Below are 16,008 nucleotides of genomic sequence, written 5' to 3'. Positions count from 1 at the left end.
ACAATAATAAAGACACTATAACCTGAAATGTTTATTTTTATTCAATCATAGCATAACTAATATATTCGACAGCAAAAATATCAAACCAGTACACAATAGTTTTATTGTTTAGTTTGGAAAGTCATTATATAAATTAAAATGAAAGGATATCCTTGAAAAACCAAACCTTAAATGATATTTTGCCAATGAAATTGTCGCCACGCATTCAAGTTAATAGATCGTATGAAATATGATTTGTTCGGTTGATATAAAGAATTTGTAGAGTAAAAATAATCATATAAATTAAATTAGTTTTGATAACGCTGGATCTGGAATACAATCATATAATTTTGACTCAGTCAGTGTGATTAGTAACATTTAGCCTCAGCATCGGGACCAACTAAACTTGAAACTAAACTAAAGTTTGTGGACTCTTCTGTTATACAGTTTTAGCATCGAATTTATAATTTTTATGAAATAGGTTACACACCGTTTAACAACATTTGTGAAAGTAACAATGCATTAGAAAATTATAATGCCTAATATAACCATATCTGGTTTTGGTTCATAACATAATAGAATACTTAATAATACATTGTTCCTTTAGTAATTCATTCACTAAAAATTTCTGTTGATAAGCGCCAATTTCAGTAAATTTTATTTAGGTAAAAAACAAAAAAATTATGCTTGTGATTTTTATGCTTGTGAAATATGATTTGTTCGATTGGCATAAAGCATTTCTAGAGTAAAAATAATCATATAAATTAAATTAATTTTGACAGCTCAATGTCTGGAAAAAAAGCATTTAATTTTGGCTCAGTTAGTCTGATTAGTAACAGTTAGCCTCAGCAAGACGAACTAAACTTGAACGAAGTTTATGGGCCTTTCTGTTATACAGTTTTAGCTTAGGCATTTTTTAGGAATTTTTATTGAATAAATTCTCTGCAATATATATGTTACGTACAATCTATGGCTTATCCTGATCATCTATTTTTATAAGAAAACAATGCTTTTCTAAATAATCTTATTAGTGGTTTTTATTTATTGGCATTCCGATATAAACAATGTTTTCCAACCCAGCACTTTTCATGTATTTCTGTGCTAAGAAAAGCTCAATCATATACTACTTATAAAATGGCTTGAAAACTACTCAAACAAGACAGCTTATACAACATAATATCCATTTGGTAAATGTTGTTAAATATTTTTTATTCCACTTACAATTTAAAAACAATATGAATAATATGTAGTTGATGATGACAATGAACTCAATTAAGTTATGTTTTTAGTTTTACATTACATTTTTGTGAGACTTTAAATTCGCAAAATCATCAATTATATCGTATAAAATCACGTTCATTAGTTCTGACTCTATGCACAAAAGAGCTAAGGCTTTTAGCTTTTCTTAGATACACATAAATAACATTTAGAAACATGACACTTCGTCAAGCAGTAAAAAATTAACTAAATTAATTTAACTATTTTTGTTTTATTTCTGTAAGAAAAATTTTTTTTTGGTTGATGTCCCGTAAAACTTGCCCCTCGAAGCTCCAGCCTGCTGATAAATTCGCCACTGTTTTTGTATTATTATTATTCTCTTAACATTCCATAATCTGCCCAATGGGCAATAAGTATTATTTAGAGATTTATATTAACTAGCGACCCGCCCCGGCTTCGCACGGGTGCAATGCTGATACTAAATTAAAAACACTACAGAAAAAATATGAACGTTGTATATAAAAACATAGCGGCCCGCTCCGACTTTGCACGGGCATAAAATATATATGCCTATGTCACTCAATGAAAACATGATTAAAATCGATCCAGTATTTTTGGTTCATTTATTACTACCCTTGGCCTGCACGCATTAAATTTGGAGTAAAACAATTCCTCTTCCCCTATACTTACTATGAAGATTTCCTGCTATCTTTGGAATATCTAAATTCATACAATTTTTATTACATTACACATTTTTAAACGCAAATTTTAAATTTGTAATATCTCCGAAAATATTTGTTTAATTTACATGCTGTAAGGAACCATATTGATCTATATTAATTGCACACTGTATTTAAGGTACTTAATTCGATAAGGATTAATGCCGTATTGCTTAAAATAGATTCGTAAATAAGCCATTTTCTCACGTAAAAAGTAAACAATAAAAATGGTTAATGTGGGTTATCCCTAAAAGATAAATATATACCATCGCGGACTTTTTTGTAGACCTTTTTATGGTGTACAATACTGTAGTACATTAATTTGATCTAACTCGTAGGGTTAGGCAGCGTTTTTGCTAATTGCTAAATAAGCCTAAAAAAATAGGTTAATTTACGACATCACGTTAGAAACCTCTAAAATTAGCAATGTTGCCTTAGTATATTATGCATGTATTATACATATAAACCTTCCTAAAAACTACTTTATGTGTCCATTAAATAATGTGTGTTTTAACCTACGCACTTCACTGACATCGCGCAAATTTAATTGTTTGACGAGTGCATTCCGGTGCACTGGCACTCTTTTAGAGTACTTTATACGATGCATGTCGACCAGCTCGCGCTCGCTAATTCTGACAAACCATGGAGCATTTAAGATTCTACTGCGGGGCTTATTCTGGAAAACTCGAAGCCATTTCACCTGGTTGGGTGTAACAAACTTGAAGTAGACATTAGATCCGTAGAGGAGTATGGAACGAATTAACATCTTGTAAAAGAAACATTTGATGAAGATGGGAAGTCTGCTAGAAGAGACTTTCTTCTTTCTAGTGAACCTTTCTGGATTGCTTTCTGGATTTGGAACCGTCCGTCGAGTTGTTGCTGGTATAATATGGGGCATCAAATGTTTTTCTGTGAGATAAGACTTGAAAGGAGGAGGTTGAAAATGCGGATTGATAGAAGACGGTTTAACTTGAAGTCCAGTGTTCTACACCTTAATCAAAAGCTTGAGATATATCGAGGAATGGAGCCGAGCAATATTTTTTTTCATTTAAGTTTCTATTTATTTGATTGATCAATCTGTGAACTTGCTCTGTTGTTCCGTATTTGTTACGAAAACTAAATTGATATTCTGGAATAATATATATTTATTACTTTGAGCCTCTTGATGTATAATTTCTCGAAAACCTTTGATATCACAGGTAACAGACTTATAAGACAATAAGAGGAAACGTCTTCTGACTTTTTCTCTGATTTGGGAATCATAATAATTTCGGTTATTCGATTTCCAAGTGCTAAGGATTTAATTTAGAGGCAAGATGGTATTAAAAATAAAATTTATTAATTTGTAGCTCTTTTTGACAGCTCTTGGAAAACTCTTTCAGTTATTAGATCAAATCAATGATATTTTTTGGCATTAATTGGCGTTAATACTGTTAAAAGATTCAATTAAGTTACTTTCCTCATTTACAGTTATTTCGTACGATAATAGATTAAAAATAATTTTTAGATGTTTAGAAAAACATCCACTTTTTCTCTGTCATTCATATCACTACGCTTAATGGATCGATTTTGTTCTTGGGGCCTTTTTATCTTTCTTTTTATCTTCCGGAGAGTATATTCCGATGCATCTTGTATATTGTTGTATTCTTGTATTCCTTGGTTTTGTTCACTATTAAATAGCTCTTTCAGTTCTTTTGTTGCCTTATTGAATGTTTTCTTTTTTGTTTCTGTTCTTACCACTATTTATAGTCTATAAGAATTTCATTTTATTCTTCAAGATAGAAAGTCTTCAAAAAGAAAAAAGACAAAGAGTTTTCGTGGTGATTTTTGTCATCAACAGTTATTTAATAACTAATTATGTTACATTTTATTACGTGAACAATACGTGGTAAAAGTTAAACAACTTAAAAACTAAATTAAAAATGGATATAGATTTTATTGTTTATTTTTGATAAAATTAATATACTCCATGCAAATAATGAATAATAATGACATGTTATCGGCAAGATACCGAGAAATTATCATATTCGGTTGTCATGGATAAATAACGACGTAGGAAGTCGAAAAAAGCGGCGGCCAAGCCTAAAAAACGAAATAAGTCCACTTCGGCAAAGCCATGCCCATTACTTATTTTGTAATTCAAGGACTTCGGCAAGCTGAAATTCGAATTTATTGTTACAGCCACCGCCTGATACTGCAATAAGCACTTGGTCATGTAACTCTGTGCGACAAGCACGATATACAGGGCGAGTAAGCACGATTAAAATCACGATTTGTACGCGATATTCAACTATTTGAAATACAAAACAGAAACTCTCGGTCCTTGACCATTGTTATACAATAACAGTTACAAAATGTTTTTTAAACTACTACTAAACCGAAAATCAATCAATCTAGATAATGAAAAAGCATTTTGTGTACAAATACCAACATGCTTATCAATAGAGCTTCGTCGAGCTCAATAAGGCAATCAAAAGAACATTTCATCAATATTTCTATACTATTTTAGAAAACCATGCATCTTTATTTTCAAGACAGACATTTTTTATCAAAACTAGTTTGATTGAGAACTTTTTATAACCATTTATTATTTAGGTTTTTCTTTATATATTAGGCTTTAAAGTCGCATACCTTTAATACAATTCATTCGTTGAAGCAATACTAAAGCGGGTTTATAAGGCAACACTCTGTAGGGCATTCTGAATACAAAAGTAGCATCATTCATTATTCAGTCAAAAGCCTTGAAAATACAAATTCCATTTTATCACTTTCTGAACAATGCAGAGCTTAGTTCATTGAAAATTGTTCTGAAACTTGACGAAAAGAATGGTTTAAATATATGGCACTAAACAAATTCGTGGTGATTAATTGTTTAATACTTAGTCGCCTTCATGATGTCCAAGATAACGTATAAAACACAAACATCAGCACACCAAATAGAGCTAATAAGACCGAAAATGAAACAAAAATTTGGACGTGTGTGATATTAACTGTACCTAATTTGTCAATATTTAAATAGAGTAGTCAATAATAGTCAGTTCTTCATAAAGTATTGTCAAATCAATCGTTAAATTGGCTCAAGCTTGAACTTAGATTCTGAAATGAATTTCCTAGATTATTTTCAATATTCAACTTTACTTTCTACTGCAAAATATTCTTCATGAAACACAAATAGTTAAACAGAAATGGAGAATAATTAATAAAGTATAGAAATATTTCTCCGTGCAAACAAAAACACAAATTAATTTTTTGAAAACTACTAGCTAATTGTTTGCTACTATTACAAAAACTGAACAGTTAAGCTGAAAATTTCTTATTTTAGATATAAATATCGTTTCATATAAAAACAATAACCCAGTCTTCAATTCTACCAAGGTAGAAAGTTAAAAAACAGAATATAGATTTATATTATCGACAGAATTTTATAAAGGATATATACTGACGAAATAATATAAAAATATAGGATATATTATAGGAAAAAAACTAGAATGTATAATGTCATCAAGAGAATATAACTAACATGGTACCTGAATGTGAACCAAATAGCAAAAAAACACCCATAAAAGAGATGAAAATCAGAAAAAGTCATTAATGAACTAAATTGACAAGGTAAGAGCCCAGGACCACACAGGTAAAAGACTCGATGCAAAAAGTTCCTGCTGCAGTAGGCCGATAATATCTAAAAGATGCGCATTGCTAAGTTGATAAATTTATATTAAGTGCTTTCATATATTCTCAGCTTTTCTTCACTTTAACAAAGCATTTATTAAGAAATATTTGTACAATATATATTAATCAGTACCTATATTTTTCTACATTTCTAAACCATGTGTATAAATAGGCATAGAAGTAGTAATCACAAAAGACTAGGTCTGGTGAGTACGCTGGGTGCAGCCCAACTTTCCATCCGAGTTGCAACAGTGAGAGGTGACTTTACGTCTATTACTGGTCATTTTTGAAACAATATATTAGTCATATCATTCAAATTTACATAATTAACGGTGATAGACAAAAATATCAACAGTTTATTCGGTTTCAATAGCTCATAATACTTTTAATAACACTTTATTTATTCAACAATATGCACAGTAAGATTTTATAGCCATGAATATCCAACTTCGATGTCGATGTGAATCGCACTGTTGGAATAACCTAAGACTTTTTGCGCTTAAGATTATTGTAGTAGATTAACTTATCATCGCTAGTCACAATGAGCCACGAAAAAGTTTCTTTGTTTTTTTTTTTTGGCTGGAAAAAAAATGAAACCACTATATCGAAACGTATGGTAAATATTTTCCTTCTTTTTGAATCTTATTCTTCACATTTTAACATCTGAAATCAACTGATTCATCAATTGTTAAACTCTTCAAAAGTTCTCTGAGAGTTTAAATTTGTCTTTCGTCCAATTCATTGTTTTCGGCGTTCTTTTGAACTTTATATCAAACTTGTTATTTTTAAATCGATTAAACCAAAACCGACAATTTTGAAAACTAACTCAATGGAACAACTGACTAAATTGTAGAGACTAAAATTACAAAACAATTTTAAGAGGTCAAATGATCCAAGATAAGATTAACTGATGATTTTCATTGCTGATGCTTCCGCGGCTGAACAATTCTCTCACATTTGTTCGTTCGAATAAAGCAAGGCTGTTTTATGTATGTTATTTAGGTACCAAGATTTTATGTGGGCATAGATAAATGCCATAATGTCATGTTATTGCTAACCTTTAAACAATCTGGTATTCGAAAAGGTTCACTCGATATACACAAGTAGATAACAAGTAATTTCAATTACGCCACAGCGTGATATTCCATTTATCGAAAATAAATGAGCGTAAGAATTCAATGTAATTATGACAACATTAATTTCAACATCCGCAATAATCAAGAATCGAAAGCAAATAAAGACTCTAACGAATGGATAGGAAATTAATTTGGTCCATAATAGATTCGTTTCAAATATTTTTATTTCAATTTGGCCCAAACCTGTAGATCATTCTTGCATTGTTGCTTTAGTACCATCTAAAAAAAGTCTACGACAATAGCGAGCCTTCCTCCAATTCGTGGAAGAATTGGTAACGGTTTAAATAGTTAATAACAATTATGTTGGTCATTTTTTTATATGAAGTATATATTTTTATGTTTATGTCTTGATTGAATATCCAATTTATGATTAAGTTTTCAGTGAATGCAAGTCAGAGTATGAGCACCAAAATGGTTGTGTAATACCAAAACTATTCTCAGTCTTTTTCTTAGATGAACGTTGTTTGGAGCTAGATCAATAACATTGAAATAAGGCTATTGTTCATTGCTCATTATAAAGGTTTCAAAAATCTAGATTTTTCCTCAAAAGTTTGGGGGAAATATTTTTACTTTTAATATAAATATAAAATATAATAGTTCCATTTTGATCGATGATCTTTTTGCCACCTTTGTGATAAAACCACAATTGTAGAACTTCTGAAAATTTATGAGCGAAAAACTGAAGCAAGTGTCTGTCACAAATCTCTTTTGAAGGAAGCTTTACATCACTAAGGTAGCAAAGACCGATAAATAATAATACTCGAACAAAATAAGGACCTGGCTATACAATGAATGTAATATCAAATTTTTATCCAGTCACTAAAGATGTATTGTATTGGAAGACAACACCTTTCCTACCCATCAATTTTACTTATTATAGTTCTTGGTAATAATGTGGCCTAGCCAAGTTTGGGCTAAACATAATCAACATTTACTTTCTTATCTGACCAATCACTTGCCAATCAGCATTACAGTAATTACCATTAATATCAACGTAGGCTTTGCAACTGCTGCTAAAGCTTCTTCTGGCTTCGATCACCATCTTTTTCTCACAACTAAGGATCAGCCAGGACGCGTTCTCTAATCATAAATATCCATTATCATAAAGACTGAACAATTTCTATAAACCTTTACTGCGTGTTTCCAGTAAAAAAAGCAAAACATCTCACAAGATTGGTTTGTTCTATTCTAAATTAATAAATTGAAAAGTTTATTTCATATTATTGTGTTAAAAATCCATGATATGAAGGAAACTCAGTGAAGACAAAATATTGAGTTGAAATGAAACTGACATCAGTTAAGTTTGGAGTCACAGAACTGTTTGTAAATGACAGATGATTTGTCTTCAAATTTTGAGCATATTACATGATTTAGGTGTACCACAACTACATCCGAGAGATCGGTCTCCGATGATACCTCGAATATAAAGTACACCTTTATCAGTGCATAGATTAATACTTTATTGAAAATTTACTATCTTATATCTAGTATATTCCTTTATTTACTTTTGTTATCTTCCAAATTCTATTTAAGCAACTGAATAACCAAAATTTTAATAAAAAATTAATAAAAAACAATAATTCACATCATTGTGTTGAAGCAAAAACGTCGAACCAAAATGGCTTACACCGTAATTAATTAACGGTTCAGACCATTAATAATTCTTAGTTTAAAACTCTTTACATACAGGGAGGTAACAAAATAATATGAACAATATGCAATATAATACATTTTTATCCATGTTCCAAACACTGCTTCCGTGTAAATAATAAAACGCATATGTATTGCTCAGTTTGCATGCCAAATCTTGTAGAATATATTGCAGAGTATCATACGCTATATTCTACAATGGTGAAATATGTGATCTTTGAATGATTATGTAAAGATTTGTGAACCACAGTATCCACGGTAATGAGAACATACACAAAACATGGTAAAACATTATTGGCGAAGATGAATAGTGACCGAAACACAAAATTAACTGCCAGAAATCGACGAACGTGAAAAAGGATTAGTCAACAAAATTAAAATACCATGGAAAAAGTGATAGCTGAACTCAGGAGAGTTGCGATTTGGAAGCTCTTTATAACGGAAAGTAACGCTAAATTGTCAAGAAGTGGTACAATGATCATAAAACCTCATCACCTGATGCTTGGAAGAATGTGGTATGGTCCGATGAATCATCATTTACATTTTTTCCTACAAACGGCCGTTTTTATGTATGGAACTTCAAAATAAGATTACGATCCGGACTGCCTGATTCCTGCAGCCAAGCATCGAGGATGTTTCGTTATGATTTGGCCGACCATACCGTTCGGAATATCGGAACTCAACCGGTCCTTACATTCACATAACTAACCCAATTACTGCGAATAAATTTTTTGCCATCTTCAGTGATGTTCTTAATGAATAGCATATTGCTGCCAAACACCATATTCCAAGAAGATAATGCGGCTATATATCGTATATAGCCAAAAAGATTCAGTTTTGAGCCCTCAAAAGATGAGTGTAATGTGACAGCTGTGGGATCATTAGTTTGTGAATTATAGCATTTTGAGTGAAGCAAGGAATTTCGCGTGTTGATAAAATATTGCTTTTTGCTGGGAAAAAATACAGTTGAAGCAAAAACTTGACTTGATGCCGAGTTTCCGAACACTGCCCCAGGAAAATCAAGCATTGGTATGCTAAGTTTAGACGTGGTAAAATGAACATCGAAGACGGTGAACGCAGTGGACGCCTAAAAGAGGTTGTTACAGACGAAAATATTTAAAAATACACAAAATGATTTTGAATGACCGCAAATTGAAATTGAATGAAATAACAGACACTCAGACACACAAAGATATCAACTGAACGTGTACATCATATCATTCACGAATATTTGTGTATGAGAAAGTTTTGTGCAAAGTGGTTGCCGCGCGACTGACTGTGGGTGACTTTTGACCAAAAACAACAATGAGTTGATGATTCGGAGCACCATTTCACTCCGAAGTCCAATCAACAGTCATCCGAGTGGACTGCACACGATGAATCCGCTCCAAAGCGTGGGAAAACGCAACAGTCGGCTGTCAAGATTATGGCGTCTGTATTTTGGGATGCGCATGGAATAATTTTCATTGATTACCTTGAAAAAGAAAGGACCATCAACAGCGACTATTACATAGTGTTATTGGACCGTTTGAAGGACGAAATCGCCGAAAAACGGTCACATTTGCAGAAAAAGAAAGTGCTGCTTCACCAAGACAATGCACCGTATCACAAGTCAGTGAAAACGATGGAAAAAATCCATGAATGGGCTTCAAATTGCTTCCTCATCCACCGTATTCTCCAGATCTGGCCCCCAGCGACTATTTTCTATTCTCGGTTCTCAAAAGAATGCTCGCTGGTAAGAAATGTTCGTCGAATGAAGAGGTGATCGCCGAAACTGAGTCCTATTTTGAAGCGAATTACAAATCGTACTACAAAATGGTATCGAAACGTTGGAGGGTCGCTATAATCATTGTATCGCCCTTGAAAAAAATTATATTGAATAAAAAAATCTAATTTTGCCAAAAAAAATGTGTTTTACTATGGTAGGCCGGAGACTTTTCAATTGACCTGTTATAATTGAACCGTATCCTCGTATCGTCTACATCCATCTCCGACATCACTGAATCAGTTGGCATATGTTTTGAGATAAGAATGAAAAATGATACAAGTTTCTATTCCGCGAAGAATTGCAGCTGTTTTAAAAACACTTGGTTGTTCATCGCCTTATTAATAAATAAAAATTGGTTATATATCAAGTCTTCATTCAATTTTATCCATCCCCTGTATATTGATAGATAATAAGTCATTATAACAAATGATTTGAGTTTTATATCTGAAAGTAGTCATAAATGATCATAAGAAGAAATTGAATGCTACTACTAACAAGACACGATACCAGTTTACTATATGACAGAATGTACACTCCCTGTAAAACGAGAAAAGTATAAAAAAAGACAAATCTTATTTGTAATGGTATAAAATGTTGTCTAGCTAGTATCAGGGACGCACATTACGGACGTAGGTGTGTATTCTGTTCTTTTTCAAGCAAATCAGGTATCCAGCCGACACGCCTTTTTATAGTTCCTTTTTTCGCGATTAAACGCAGTCCCCCGACCACCAACGCACCGACTAATCAGACGCAGAGCGGACCGTCGCTCTGCCGTTCGGTCGCGTCTCCATAAAATCGCGGAGACCGTTGGCAAACGCAACAATCGGAACTGGTCCACCTCTATGGTGTATTATCGAGACGAATTATTACATTTTATGTGATACCGCGATCTGGGGAGTCCTAAAAATACACGGGACCGGTTTTCGAAAAGGCGAACAAACGTCCTTCACGATAGGAGGGGCCACCGCGAATCCGCTTATACGGGGCGATCGGTTTTTTCTTTGTTCGAAACACGTATGGTCTAAATCCATTAAAATTGAAAACAGCAAAATATAATGAGAGTTTTTTGCAGAGTGCTTCTTGTTCTTAGAAACTACCTAGTTTAATTTCGATATTACTGAATCTCTCGGTTGTTCATGACATATTACAATAGATGGCGTGACTAAGTATTATGGGAGGGTGGGGCAAGACAGGGACGCTAAGGATCAAAGCATAATAAATCAAAGACTTGTATAGTTTCATAAACATATTTATTATTAAAATTATCTTTGGTAATCAGACTAGCAAATGGCGGATAACTAGGAACGAAAAGTAAAAATAGGCATAACTCCACATCTTGCCCCATATGTCGGGTAAAACGGAGCTGACAATCCTGTATAACTTCATTGTCATCATCATCAACTCCTGGCAGCCACAATATGCTCATTTACGACAAACTTTTTTTAATTTATCTCGTAGAACGTCAACAATCAATGCCGTGGACAATAAGTATTATTATATGATTTCCGATATATAACATAACTTTCCTGACATGTAGAAGATCACTTCAGTAAGTGATGTGCTGAACAACTTATGATCTAAATCTTATTCTAGATACTAGTCTAACTTAATTGAAAGTCTATCCTAAGTTATTCTAAAGACTATTTTAACTTATTCTAGAGATAATTAAATCTCACTATATGTGTCTATTAATCAGTTCGTATTGTAGTTTTCATTTGAGCCTACGCACTTCACTGTCATCGCGCCCATTTAACTGTTTGGCGAGTGCATTGGGATGCACTAATAGTATTTCAGAGTGATTCGCACTAACCTTTCGAATCATACTCGTTATGGGTTCTAAGGGAATATTGCACTGAATCAGTTTATTGGATACGTAATATGAGGCATCGACGATGACACTTTATTCTGGAACCTCTGGAGGCTATCTATATTAGATTTGCTAGTAGTACCCCACAGTTCAATACCATAGGTCCAAATGGGCCTAAGTATTGTCTTATACAGCAAAGCCTTGTTATCCAATGATAATTTAGATTTACGTCCTATCAGTCACTACATTTGGTTTAGATTAAGCCCAAGCTGCTTGAATTTTGTCACTATATGTTTTGTCCATGTCAAACGTCAATCAAAATACATTCTCAGATATTTAACGTTGTCTACTTGCGGAAGGTCATGATTATTCAATTTTACTGATGGACATATTCTTCTACAAAGAGTGAATGTCACATGGGTAGTTTTGTATCATTTCCTTTGATACGCGACGTTTTCAACCACAATTCGACTTTGTTAAGATGAAGTTGGAGGTTTCTTTTGGCTGATATTGGATCCTCGAAAGATGATAAAACCGCTGTATCGTCAGCATATGTTGCAACAGTAGTGTTTCTTGAGGTCGGTAGGTCAGTTGTATACAATAGATATAGCAATGGGCCAAGTACATTGCCCTGCGGAACACCCGAATATATTGGGTGTAGGTCAGTGTATTCGTCACCCTGTTTGACAATAAAATGTCTGTCCTTGAGGCAAGATTTTAGCAGTTGAAAGTGCTTATGGGGCAAAAGGTTTTTCAATTTAACGGGCAGCCCAGTGTGCACCTTGTCGAACGCCTGAGATATTTCGAGAAATGCAGCGCAACAATTTTTTATGCTTTTTTTGAGTTTTGTTAATTTAGTTGACTAACCTATGTATTTGTTCTGTTTTTCCGTATTTACTACGGAAGCCAAATTGATGGTCTGGAATAACATTTCTCTCTTCTACGATTATTTTGAGTCTCTTAACGTATACAAACTTCAGTCCGTCTTTGATGGTCTTACACACTAGACACAAGGAATGCTTGAACCTGTCTTATTTGCCTAATAATCTGTTTTATATCCTTACTAAGAAAACCAATTCCGGTTAATTAATTAAATTAAAAAGAGTCATCAATTCAAAGAATCATCTCGACAGAATCCTCACTTTTCGAACCTCAGCCAAATAAGAAGCTAAGGAATGATCTGAATCCAATTATATTTAAAAAATGCATAAAATAATTTTCCATCAAGATAAACTTAGTCATACAGCTCAAAAATTATTGCTAAGATCATATAATAGAATAGCTTTACTTCCAATACATTAAAAAGTAATTTTAACGTTTTTTTAATGATTTTTGTCACACGAAGATGTAAAATAGCTGCCATAGAGGGATATATAGTAGATCTTCCAAAAACCTAACTGGAATTTAGTAACGTCATCAATAAGAATAAAAAATGTGTATAACAAATGTTTTCCTGTGAGTCTTCAAAAATGATGATCGCTCAGTAAGGATGACCTCATATTTGCTGGCGATTTTTCTTATGCCTTATGTTCAAATATCTGTTTCTTTACTGTCATAAAGTCTTACATTATCCTTCATAAATATCAGTACCATTTGCTAATATACATATAAACATATAAATATAATTAAATATTAATGAACCTTTAAAACAAATTTGATGTGACTTCACCGAGCCAGTTTTACACAATCTCGTAACACTGTCATGCAAATGAATAATATATTTTTCCATGATAATGTTGAAAACATCCTTCACATAACGGTCAATCGATTAATAATCAAGATTTCGTTGTAATTTAAGAATCATAAAGAAGTGACCTCGACTTTTGACATTACAAAATTATTCTGTCCGTATAGTATATGCTAAAAGCCGCCTTATGTTGTTTTGTGCTTTGTTCAATGTATTTTGCTATGTTTTATTTCTTTTCAATGTCATTAATATTCCCTTAATATTATTTGATATTTAAACTGTTGCCATTTCCTTTATATTTTTGAACTTTATGGAAATTTATGGAAAAAAATCATCTGATTAGCAAAACAGAATTAGGATTAGGATTATTGTAATATATAGCAACTTTCTTTATAATATCATTTGCACAAGTAGGATTTTTATGTTTTAAAAGTGTCCTATTAATCTTAATAGTTAATATCTCCCACTTGTTTTATTCTTGGTGTTTTTTATGTTCTGTATACAAATCTGCGTGTTTCAAGGCATAGACATTTTTGATTATCTTCACATAATCAAATAAACTTCAAGTCAGTTCCAACCCAGTAAATATTACCAAATGTAACTTATATGTATATGCTAATACGAGTTTAATGAGCAGAATTTGTAAAACAAGCAAAACCTGAAGATAGTAGTTGAAATTCTGTCGAAAGGACACTGGATACAAAGCTAAACAGAAAATATGGAGACAAAAAAAGAACGAATTTTCATATCCAGTTCTTTATATAATAATATATTGGCTTTAATTTATACATACGCTATAAGCAGGCCATATGAATTTATATTTCGAGGGTATAAAAGTTCTTCCCTTTCTTTTAAGGGCACAAAGAATTCCTTCATGGTTCGATATACTTTGCTTTCAATTTTCTGCATCCTTCCACTGTATACTTCCACTCCACAAAAAAAATCTCTTATTATGGCATCCTATAACTTATATTATAACCCATTAATTACAAAAAATATGTAATGATATAAGCTTAATTAAAACTCAAATAATTAACACCCTGGAGCTGTCAGTGGCATATTTACAACGTATCAAACATTCAATTTATACTTATAATAACACGATTACCTATTAATTAGAAACGCTTTACAGCTATCTCCCAGCGGCAACATTAAAACTAATCATCTGTTATAAACCGTTTGACCTTGTGTTACGAATCGATACCGTATTCCTCATTTGCTAGTCATATATTCTGGACGCTCCTTCACTATCATCACTATTATTACGAATAAACCTATGATATAGAACAGTATTGTTAAAATATTTCCTGTCGAGGTCACAAACCACAAGGTTCAGCGATCTTGATTACGATAACATGGTAACAGATTTAAAGGAATTAATAAACAATTTAGTAGAGGTCGTAAGTCATAAGTCAGATTTAATTTTAACATAACTAAGAATCTTAATTAGTTCTTTTAGGTTCAATAATTTGTATCTTAAGATATCTTTAAGTACAGTGCTTAAGACAATGTCTGAGTATTTCTTTCTGAGATCAAATTAAAAAGCTCAGCTAACTATAAAGCCATTTTTGACTTATGGGGAAGCAAATATGGGGAAGCACTAAACCATCAAAGTAACTAGTAATACAACACTGCCGATAGTTCTACGATTAATTACCAATGCTTATCGCTACGTAACCAACAAAGACCTGTAAGATGACATCGAAATCAAATGGGTTTACAAAGACATCACACAGGAAATCAGAAAATTGAAACAAACTAAGCCACACGAACTTGTATAGTGTAAAGTGTTTAAAGAGCTTAAGTAGTTTAATTTTATTTTAATTTAGGAACTCTTTACTCGCCTTGCTTGTATTGGTGCAAGTACAACAAAACAATAGTAATGAATTAATTTGTCAATAAAGATCGTACTATATATATATATATATATATATATATATATATATATATATATATATATATATATATATATATATATATAAAATGTAATTAAATTAAAAACTACTAAAACTTAACTTATTGCATTGAAATAAGATAATCAATGTACAATTACTAAATGAATCGAGATGAGCAGATTACATTATTGATTTGGTTTGGACATATTTTATAACAAATTCCAAAATTCGAAAACTCAAAAATTAATCAGCCACTAGGATCAAAGACTGAATAAGTATACCTTAATAAGATATAATTAAATTTACTACTGATGATTAGTAGCGATTTGAAAGTCCTACCACACAAATAGACAGTATATTGGTTAAAAAATAGACATACTTTTCAGCTATAAAATGATAATAAAGATAGATTCAGAAGTAGTATTAATTAAGTTATCAAAACACAATACACGTATAAGAAAAACAAATAAACATTGTATA

General features: G+C 32.1%; 1 protein-coding gene across 2 annotated transcripts in view; it reads left to right on the top strand.

The window, feature by feature from the left end:
- kkv (hyaluronan synthase-like protein kkv) overlaps positions 1 to 16,008 on the top strand; it is a 64,323-nt gene that overhangs the window by 20,334 nt on the left and 27,981 nt on the right. The window lies entirely within an intron of this gene.

Source organism: Rhynchophorus ferrugineus, unplaced genomic scaffold (genome assembly GCF_030347505.1).
Source record: "Rhynchophorus ferrugineus isolate W39M unplaced genomic scaffold, kcgeb_rfMv2 rfM9, whole genome shotgun sequence".
Taxonomy (NCBI): domain Eukaryota; kingdom Metazoa; phylum Arthropoda; class Insecta; order Coleoptera; family Curculionidae; genus Rhynchophorus; species Rhynchophorus ferrugineus.
Note: the sequence above shows the minus strand (reverse complement) of the source record. Positions and strands in the feature narration are given on the sequence as shown.